At 42.7% G+C, this 10886-nt stretch overlaps 1 protein-coding gene across 2 annotated transcripts in view; it reads right to left on the reverse strand.

Annotated features, from left to right (window-relative positions):
- gcgra (glucagon receptor a) overlaps window positions 1–9920 on the reverse strand; it is a 36620-nt gene extending 26700 nt beyond the window's left edge. For both annotated transcript variants that reach the window (XM_040123710.1, XM_040123708.1), the window contains exon 1: window positions 9635–9920. The gene's annotated coding sequence lies outside the window, so the exon portion shown is untranslated. The remainder of the gene's footprint in view (window positions 1–9634) is intronic.
- Between the last annotated feature and the right edge of the window lie 966 nt (window positions 9921–10886).

A 10886-nucleotide genomic window follows, 5' to 3' on the forward strand; every position in this document is an offset into this window, starting at 1 on the left:
TTTTTTAAAGCCCTAAAACAATATTTCAGTGTTTATCAACAGACGTTTTTTTTTTTTTGGACCAGAGGGTTGATTCAGTCACTAAGACTAAACCTTGCGGGTGTTTTCCTCTGTTCTTGTGACAGCACATGGCAGGGAGTGTGTGTGTGTGTGTGTGTGTGTAAGCGTGTGTTGCATGTGGATGGAGGTCAATGTCTCCCGCTGTGTACACAGCATGTAGAGGCCCATGTCCACCCCCCCCCCAAACCCCCAGGTCAAAAACACACTGATTTCAGCACTCTCTCCGGTGACGCAGGAGGACATGTTGTTTTTTTAGTCTTTTTTTTTTTTTTTTTACTTTAGTCTGACACTGTCTGCGATTCCAATCCCTTAATTTCTGTCCGGCCCTCATTCCGAACCATTTACCGTTTACAGCACCATAAGCAAGGAGAAGTGCAGCAGTGTTTGGCCGCTGCACTCACTTGAGGATATTTGGGTGTGTGGAGGTTTTAGGATCAGTGCTTTGTTACTCTCTTAATGTTTTTTTCAAATACAGTTCTACTTATGCCAGAGAAGAAGAGGTAAAACTATGTTGAAAAGTCCCCTGACAAAAAACATTCAAGGCTGAAAACTGGAAGTTTTGAAGTAGCAGAATTATGTGTTTGGATTGTTGAGGATTTGGATATCACATCTGGAGATTTTAAAAAGTCACTTGAAGAGAGTGAGTTTCCTTAACAGTATCATGTGAATTTATTCTATATTTAATGTGAAATAACATATCCTGCTCTTTTCTTTTCCACATCTGTAAAACACTGGATTTTACACACTTATTTCACATTATTGTGAATATGAGTCGCATGAAAAACACTTTGGACTATCTGTCCCAGTCGTAGGAGTAGTATCCACTCCCGTGGATACTGTACGCGGCAGTAGTTCATCACGCGTGAACTGCACTCAATCTGCAGTTAGGGAAGATATATGTGTATATATATATATATATATATATATATATAGAGGTATGTGTGTGTGTGTGTGTGTGTGTGTGTGTGTGTGTGTGTGTGTGTGTGTGTGTGTGTGTGTGTTTGTGTCTACTCCAGAACTCATTTTTTCCCCAAAGCCGGAGGAAAAGTAAGCCAAGGCTCCCTCTGTGATTTCATCATTTGTAAGGGAATTTGGGCACATCTTCTGGTTGAAGTCTACTGGCCAAAACGATGATCTAAAGCTCTGCTGAATGCAGCAACTATAACAAATACCCTAAAGTCACGATCCATTTCGTGAGCAGTGGTTAAGTGCAAGGGTAGTCTGCTTTCATAGATTTGTTTGAGGTATTGAAGACAGAGCAAAAAACATACTGGCTCTTTATTTTTGGCTTTAATTTTTCAAAAATTAATCCAGGATTTTTTTTTTTAATATTAAAATTTTGAAGATTTCTATTAACTTTAAATTTCAGTGACACAGAAATGTGCTTTACATTCAGATTTAAAAAAATACCATTTGCACCACAAACCCTCTGTAGTTTAACAATTGTTTACTGGTCTCTGGTGCATAATTGGCAGCTAATTTGGGTTTTTCTCCGCATTTTTCTCATCATTTTCTAGTACTAAAAGTATTTTCTGAGCTGTGCTCCTCGGATGAAGACTTCATTTACTATATTTAACTACAGTGAATTGATTTTTTTAGATTCTTTCAAATGGAAACACAAAAAAAAAATAGATGCCTGGGAGCATAAAATTTGTATGAAAATTTGGTTTTATTAAATTGCTCCTTATGGGTCTTTTCAAAATCGCTATAATCTTCAAATAATGTGCTTCATCTACCATTTTAGCTGCTTTTTGATCTTTGTATTGTATTTTAGACTTTTATTCATTATCATCTGTAATAGTATTTTTTATTCATGTGAGTCAGTGTGAGTTATACTTTAAGAAGAGAGCTATAAAAATAAAGATTACTATTATTTGATATACTTGATAAAGACTTACAGACATAAAATTGTGCGACAGAAGTGTTTGATGTTCGTTCAGACTTTCACAACTTTCTGTCCTCATACTTAATTCAATCATTTCACTCCAAAAGGCAAAAAAATCCATGTTCAAGTAGAGAGTAGTAAACATAATAAAAACAGATTTGTGGCTGGAGAAAAATTGTCAAGTGAACAGCGTTCGACACATAGGTCAGGGCAAAGACATGGCTGCGAGAGTTTCTAGTTGAACAGTTGTTGAGATAAAACAACTGTTGTTTGTGCTCTGTACTGTGATAATAGGCTGTGTTGGGGAGCAAAAGGAGCTACACTTGACCCTCGACCCACAAACGTTGCGAGGGAGGAGGGGGTATTTTTAGTGCCTCACCAAAGTGGATCTGAGCAAACAGAAAATGGCTCAATACTGTTACCTCCTCCAGGGGTTTACAAAGCAGTTCAGTGAAAAGTAAAACCTTGTTGTGTTCTTTTATCCTTTCAAATCCATTGCCGCAACTCTGCTGGTATTGATTCTCCTGCTGTAAATCTTTTTTGCTCCTGTCTCCACCTTGCGTGGAAGCAACTCTGTGCACACTGAAGAGGAATTTACTCCGCACAGGACCGGCAGGTTAACTCCTCCACGGAGTGAGACGTGAGCCAGACATGATAACAACTGGCACCTTTAAAACTCTCAAATCTGATCCACAACTTGACCAGTGGTGACCCCTGAAGAGCGATGTTGCACATGGCCGCCCCTGCTCCGTCAACAGTGGATCGTGTGGGTTGGTCATTAGAGAGTAATCATATAAGCCACATTGAGCCTGATTGTGCGATCAATCTTAGAGTAAGAGAGCACAAGTGATGTGTTTCCATCATCACAACCCACTGGCTCCTCTCCAGGCAAGCAGGACTTCTCCGAGACATGAGAGATTCCAGTCATGACCTCCTGAGCATAAAGCTGCACATCTCAGTCCGTCTACAACACGTGAACTCTGATTGAAATGAATGGTCTGATTGATCTTTAGAGTGCTATTTACCAGGAACCCTAAGAAGTTAGGTTAAGCATGAACATATGGGAAGGAGCCCTACATTATTATCTGTCCACATCTGTTGAGCCCAAATATCAAAAGGACTTTTGGCTCTCCACCCCCACTCCCATACCTCGTTCATTTTATATAATCAAGGGTGTTGACAGTTTAATATACGCGACTTCAGATTTTCCTTTGGATTTTCATTTAAACAAAATCACTTTAAGAAATCTGGTTTGAGATTACCCATAAGAAAGCCAGAGTCTGGTTTCATCCTGACTAACATATTATGGCGAATTCAGCAACGCAGGCCCCGTTCATTCCTGGCATTATCATGCGTCTCGGGGGATCCAATCACGAGAGGACAGCTATAAGTGCGTCAGTTTACACCTGCCGTTGGACTGCGTCTCCACATGGGTCTCGAGTGACCAGAGGATGTCACTTGACTGGTCAGTCCTTCAGACACATTTGCGATCACACTCCTTAAAAGATGTGGCCGTATGCGACTCAGAACCACCTCTGAATGTGGTCTGAGCGATTGGATCTCAAACACATCCCCAATGCTTCTTGGGCACATTCACACCTGTACTTAGAGCTTTCCACTTGTTATCGGATCACCCGAGTCGCATGTTAATGCCAGGTCTGAACGGGGCCTGAGATCCGATCACTCAGACTACATTCATAAAAGAATGTGGCGGTCTGGGCCGCATACGGCCACATTCTTTTAGTAACAATTGGAAGGGTACAGTGTTAGTTCTGCTCGTGTTATAATAATGCTTGGAATGTAAGAAAACGTATAGTTGGAATCTATTTCGTTTTATAAAGATGAAAAAAAATCCTTCTGCAGAAGCACATTCTCTGTAACAGCTGTTCTGTAATGAGAAAACAGGATGAGTCATTATCAGTGACACCAGTGTTAACAGCAGGTATAGATTTAAAATAATGGATAAATTCATCTCTCTACTTCCTGTATCAGCATCATCTCCAACTATCAGACGTTCGCCTTTAAACCTCACATACACTTGGGACGCTCTGATACTCAAAACTATTCCTTGTGGGCCTTTCTTGAAGTGACTGAGTGAAGACAGGCAGGATGTGTTTTAAGTGTTTCGGTGTCTGGCTGACACCAAAAGGGATTGTGGTGAGTCTTCGTGCTGTGAGGCTGAAATAGCAAAGTTCTTACCGAACTAAGACTTAAATGATGTGCCGGGTCTCTCCATAGCACTGCATTTCTGGTTTTGCTTTATTTACTATATTATAATAGTTTTCTTGTGTTCAGTCTGCGTGAAAGTGGAAAAAGGAATGACGCAATATTTTCTGACTACGGCAAGAAACACACTTACTAAAACACAAATATATATATAAAACAAATTTTAAAAACAGGTTTTAGCTCCTTTTTGTTGACAAAAGCTGAAGCACTGATCCCTTTTGCCCCGCGCTGCAGAAACAATGCAGCCTGTCAAGCCTCGAGGAGACTCTTTTGGCATGTCAGATTGATTAATCTCACCGTTTTCCCACTGCAGAGCAGGCAACATCTAAACACCGTTTGGATTTGTTCATAGGAAAGGAAGGTAAGATGTTGGCAGCCACTCAGACCACAGTAAGTGATGGAATGTGCTGCGCTCTGTATGTGATTCTGGTTCTGGTGTTGAGCGGAGAAGACGGAGGGAAGGGCAACCGACGCTACCCAGAGACCAGAGGGCCACGTCAGGACACCGCTCAGATGGGCAGCGAGGGAAATCGTTTCCAGCAAACACGTTAAGTTTGCACAAGGAGCGAGAGCACAATCTGCTCTGCCTTGTGGCCTGTATAAGGAAAACCAAAGACGTAACAAAAGGCAGCTGTTACAGATACAAAAAAACAACAACCAAAATGAAGAGACAATAGCGTGTTTTGCATTATTCATGAGACATGAACATCCCTCAAAACCCCAACAATGAGAAAGTGTAAGCTAAACACTGTGGACATGCTGCTCTTTCACCGGCAGTTTTCTGTTGCTATAGCAAGCATATCTGTTTATTGCTCTGAAAAAAAACACAAATTAATAATTCAATTTGCCTCCCGAGGTAAAGAGCTTGTTTCTAAGAGGTTAAAGAGGTCATTAAAGTGAACTGACAGTTGTTCTGCTACTGGCACACTGTTGGGTGTACTTGGGAAGATTTAATAAACTCTCAACTTATCCATTTAACCCAGCACATGCCTGAAATTGGGAGAGCAAAATCACCCATCAAATTGTTGCTCAAAGCAACATGGGAGTCGATGTCTATTCAATAAGGAGTAGATGTTTCCTGCCGCTAACAGGAAGGGATTGGTTCTGATCCTTCCCGTTCAATTGTGTATCTGTACATATACAGTGCATGGCAGCAAAAAAATTAAAAATGTCTTTATCAGCAAGTCATTTAGTCTCCAAGTGGGTCATGAAATTCTTTTTTTTGTGTGTGTGTGTGTGTGTGTGTGAAACAAAGGTAAATGAAGTTAGTTTTAAACTTATTCCTAAAGTGAATATACTTGTTTAAAAATGCTCTTGTCGATATTTTGTTGCTAATGACGTGGGCAGCCTATGTTTTAAACATCCCACCTTAATGGCAGATTTTTTGACACCAGTTTGACACGATTGGATGTTTATTCATAAAACAAATGGGAATGATGGGTGTCATTGCTGTGTTTTTTTTTTCTCGTTTCCAAATGAATCTGACCGCCCTGGGAGAAACACTAGATTTGTTTAATTGGCTGTGTGACATGCACAGATCCTTGGCTGCTGCCGATCGGAATTTCTTAGGGCAGCGATGTCTCTCACCGCTTCTTATTGCATTTTAAACTAAACTAACTAAACTAAGAAGAGACAAGGTGCAATGTCTGTTTTTACTTGTCAAGGGGAGGCCTGCCTTTGGGTTCGTTCATGTACACTGGAGTGTGTACACGTGTGTGCGCGTGTGTATGTTGACTAGGTGTTATGAGTCGCATGGCACACAGGGCTAAGTGGAGCCCGGCGGCGGGATCCAGACAGACCCTTATCGCCGCTGTGTTACAATCCAGGGTGACAGCTCTTTGTAGTGGAAGCTATTCTTAGACACCCCTGGATCCATTGTGGGGGTTCGATTGGACCGGTGCCTGCAGATTCTGCACTCTACATCTGTGGTCAAGTAACTTGATGGGTGCCGTCACCTACACTGCTCCTCATACCTGTCGTCCGCACCAACCCCGGGCCGTCATCCAGCTGAGGATCGCCTGATCACCCCCTTCCTCTTTAGTTCTGTCTCCTTTGTTTGCGCGCTCAGGCTGTTTCTATCTGTAAGTCTCTTGTCTCTGCCTTGTCGCTTTCTTTCTCAACTCCATTCCCTGCACCACAGCCAAAGAAAAAGTACAAGGGAGCAGAGCAAAACATCGGCAAAGCTACCGTGTTTCCTTCCTCTCTCTCGCTCGCTCGCTCTCTTTCGCACTCGTCTTGTCAGATGGCTAATACTCAGGAAACCACAAAAGGCAGAGATCCACGAGGCTGTCCTCCCTCTTCTTTTCTTAAGCGCCAAGTGCTTCTTTTATTCACCACTCTCTAAAAGAGTTTCTTTTTTCCCCTCTCTTAAGTGTTAAATACTTAATAAAATGCCAAAGCAATTGGTGTCAGGTACAACACAATGCATCTAACAGTGGCCGTCAGCTGTCAAAATGCACTGCGCACTTGAGTACAGAGATTGAGCTGATCTCTGTCATGTGTCCTCCCCGCCTTTGATTCATTCTTAACTGAATGTCCTCGCCATATTTCCGCAGCAGCCGCGGTGACCGCAGACGCAAACCTGAATGTTTACAGGTAGGATAGCTTTTCTCTTTGCCGCCTGGGTTTCGAGCACTCGACTCACCAAGTTACGGATCAGAAAGATTTACAGGACGCACAAATGTTTTTGAACAAGGAAAGACCTAAAGGGCTTTTGCAGAAAAGCGCCGTGACGTATGTCTGTTGGACTTGGATCAGAATGCAAGTGCAATTTTGGAAAAACAAAGACATCACCATCTTATTATTATTTTTCTTCTGTTTGGGACTGTAAGAAAATTATTAGCCAGAGAGGAGGGTTCATAAAAGGAGGAGGGTATTGTATTTTTTGTTTTGGCTGAAGGTAGGGGGTTCTGACTTCTTTGGGAGAGCAGTGGAGGGTCTTTTATGTTTTTCTCGTCCTTAATTAATATTTCCTTTGCAATACAGTGACATGAATAGTTGGATAATAAAGGCAATGGTTCACGAAGGAACACCTGGTTTAAATTGAGGTATACGATTAAACGAGAAAAAAACCTGGTGGGGGTCTTGCTTTTTTATGAAGTGCAACGTAAGGTTCTGCCCCTGCACCACTCCAATCATTTTAATACAGGCCCTTGCTGAGTTGTAAAAGTTTCTTTTCTTAAAAAAGGTAGACAGGCAGTACCTGCTTTGAAAGACTGTTTCACTAAACTGCAATTAAAATCCCTTTCTTTTAAGATGTTTCTGTACGTACCCAGTCCTTGATTCGGATGTGCCCATCCTCCCTTTAAGTTATTAACAATCACTTTCTAGACATTCATTCCTAGTCCTGAAAATTATGGCTTCAAGGTCGAATGTCAGACTAAATAACTTGTAAAGAAAGATGAACTGACCTGTCATCAGATATGACGTGCATATAACATCTGTTATTACTCAGCTCTGTCACTTGCTGCTGACAACCTGTCAAAGCACGATTCTACAAAACAGCATTAACTCACTGTAAACGGTGGCCTACAGTGTGATATAACATCTAAGGTGACCATTTTTGAAACAGCTTCGGGCATGTTTCCTACCACATAAGTACACTCAAGACTCAAAGACCGTCAGCAGCTGATGCTGTTTGGCTCGAGCCACAACATTATACTTGCAGAGAGAGAGGAAGCAGAGACGAGTAATCTGAAAAGCAGGCCATCCTTTGTCACATGGATTGTTACAATACAATCCTTATCCAAAGCAAAAACCATGAAACAGTGGAAAAGCTCCTCTTTGCAAAACCTCGGGGTGCTGGAGCCGAACAGTCAAATATGGTGTATCGCACTGACATACAGTGCTGAGGGGCGTGAAAAGATCAGAAAGCACCCACTGCTTTACGTTTGCGCTCCTTGAGGCCAATCACAGGCTGAGTCCTTTAGCTGACAAGATTTTTTTTAGACCACACAATGCGCTGCATGCATACAAAGGTAAAATATGTATGTAACCTGTTGACAAATGCAACCCCTTAACCCCGTGTAATCACTCAAGATTTTCAGCCACATACATAATGGAGCTCGCATCCACGAAAAGTTGCACTTAGAAAGCCGAGGAGGACTTTTTCCATCACAGAACTGCACTCATATGTATTTTGTATGCGTCGAAGCACCTGTGCCGCCAGCTAATGTTTGCAAATGACCACTAAAGACAACGTACAGCAAGGCATCACTCATTCATGGAGCGCACCTGTATGCACGGAGCCCGTGTCTCTTATGTCACTGCAACAGATGCGTTGTGACAGTAATGAATGTTTGTCTAGTTATGTTTGAGAGCTTTTTACTTAACAATATGCACATTTATTTGCCGCACTGCGCAGTGGAGAAGATGCACGAGGGGCCGAGGGGCCCACATGTTGTTCTCTCATTTGCGTAATGCTGCCCAAGTGGGTCTAATTAGGATCAAAATCACTCCCGGACAATTAACTCCCCTAACAATGAAACTCTTATGTATTCAGTGTTAAAGTGTAGAGAGAGAGAAGTGCTAATGGGTTTATTCTGCCTGGTACGCGATTAGACACATCCCTCTAATTTACAGTATAGCACAGGAAACCCATGCTTCATCCGCAGCTGCCTTGAAATTGCAGCGTTTTCTCGGCTTGAATGAGTTTAACAATGCTGTTGAATAAATGCACTTCTTTGCACAAAGAGTGCAGAATAACTGAGTTATTCCAAACAATGTACCCCAACTTCATCCATCAACATAGTCTCTTCCAGGAATGCAGTTCATTTTTCATAAATTCAGTATTTGATGCATTATATTATACATTATATTATATTACATTATGTTATATCATATTAAAGTATATTGCAGATGTAGTTATTGTGTTGATTCCTGTTTCAGCCTGTTTCATTTTTGCTCCTAATCAAGCAACAACATTACTATGTACTAACTCCAGAAATTGTGCAGTTGCGTTTCACCAGGGGTTGAAGGTCACGCCGAGCCAGACACACACTCAATCTCCGGTGGGTCCGAACAGATGTTTTGTGACATAAAACACCGCACGGGTGCACAACCCTGACACCCACTTTAACTGGAACACACGAGTGGGTTTGACAGACCGGGCCGCAGACCAAGGTGCAGATTCCAGATAGAAGATGGCTTAGATAACGCGGCGTTTGAAAGGGGGCGATAAGTGGCACTAAATGCAGTTGCTGGAAATTTTGAAAACATCCCCAGAAATGGTCTGTGGCTCTCAATGTCGAGTTCGCAAGTCGTATAAATCGCATTTGGAACAAAAACCAAGCGTATGATCTTCCTGTAAAGTCACATTTTTATTGATATTTGTGCAAAGATCTTTAAAGGCTACTACAGTCTACAGATGTTTGTTTTTTTTTTTATGTGAGTGATGACATTCAGCCGATTTGAAGCACATGTGGAAATGTCTTTAAAATAGACGTAAATAAAAGGTGTAATTACCGTTGACAGCACGGGATTCCGCTGATTTCCCCAACCTCTACTTCACTGCTGCTCATCGTCTGAGCAGCATCTGGCGGACAATATTTCCTCCCAGCTCAAGTGGCTCCGCCGTAATCCAACTTTCAAAATAAATTACCGCCCGCGTTCAGCGTCGGGGAACCGAAAAAAGTCCTCTGTCGCGTCAGCGCCTGCGGGGAAGACGAGCCGGCTCTGGTTTGAGAGACGGGGGCTTCAGAAGGGGGGAGGCAACGTCAAAATCGAAGTGCGCGGTCTGGCTGGTGCGAGCGGGGCTGGTTTGCACCAGTGGCGGAGTGAGCGCGAGCCGCACCGCTGCTTATTGCGCTCTTTGTACCCGTGTGACGTAAAAGGGAGAAGTGAAGATGGAGGGGGGGGGTCTAAACCTGGGACCAGGTATAGTGTGTGTGTGTGTGTGTGTGTGTGTGTGTGTGTGTGTGTGTGTGTGTGTGCGCGCGTGTGTGTGTGTGTGTGTGTGTGTGTGTGTGTGTGTGTGTGTGTGTGTGCGCGTGTGTTTCTGACCGTCATGGTTTGCTGAAAGCAGCTACGGACTTGACCTCTGGATGCATTGTTTATAATAGCGTTTTTTTGTTTATTAGGTGCCCAACATTTTGGTTATGTGTGTGGAAGGGACTCGATAAATGCGATGTGCAGCACTCATTGAAGGAAAGGAGTTCGATGGGAAGATTAATTTCACTGTCGTGTCTGCATGGTGAAGATCCAGAGTGAGTTTGCGTCTCCAACGACACTGGCTGCTGGCTTCATGGTTACGGCACAGACACGAGAGTGGTATCAGTCTTCTCGTCTAACTCGGGGCCAGAAAGGAAATAAGTCTATTTCTCAAAATGTCAAAGCACTCATTCAAAAATGAATGATTTATGATTTACACAGAGTGAGATTGTGTGTGTGTGTGTGTGTGTGTGTGTGTGTGTGTGTGTGTGTGTGTGTGTGTGTTTGTCATAGGCTACTTTTGGAGACAAATTTCAGACTGAAGACCAATTAATTGGGGACTGCTTTTCCTATTGGGGACAAAAAACGTGTCCCCAATCTATATGTGTGTGTGTGTGTGTGTGTGTGTGTGTGTGTGTGTCTGTGAGTGTGTCTGTCTCTCTCTCTGCCATAGTGGTTATGGTTAGGGTGCAGGAAATGAATGCAAGACAAGGTGCGTGCGTGTGTGCGTGTGTGTGTGTGTGTGTGTGTGTGTGTGTGTGTGTGCCTGAGAGACTGAGGTCTCCAA

The sequence above is a fragment of the Xiphias gladius genome, chromosome 3, assembly GCF_016859285.1.
Source record: "Xiphias gladius isolate SHS-SW01 ecotype Sanya breed wild chromosome 3, ASM1685928v1, whole genome shotgun sequence".
Lineage (NCBI taxonomy): Eukaryota > Metazoa > Chordata > Actinopteri > Istiophoriformes > Xiphiidae > Xiphias > Xiphias gladius.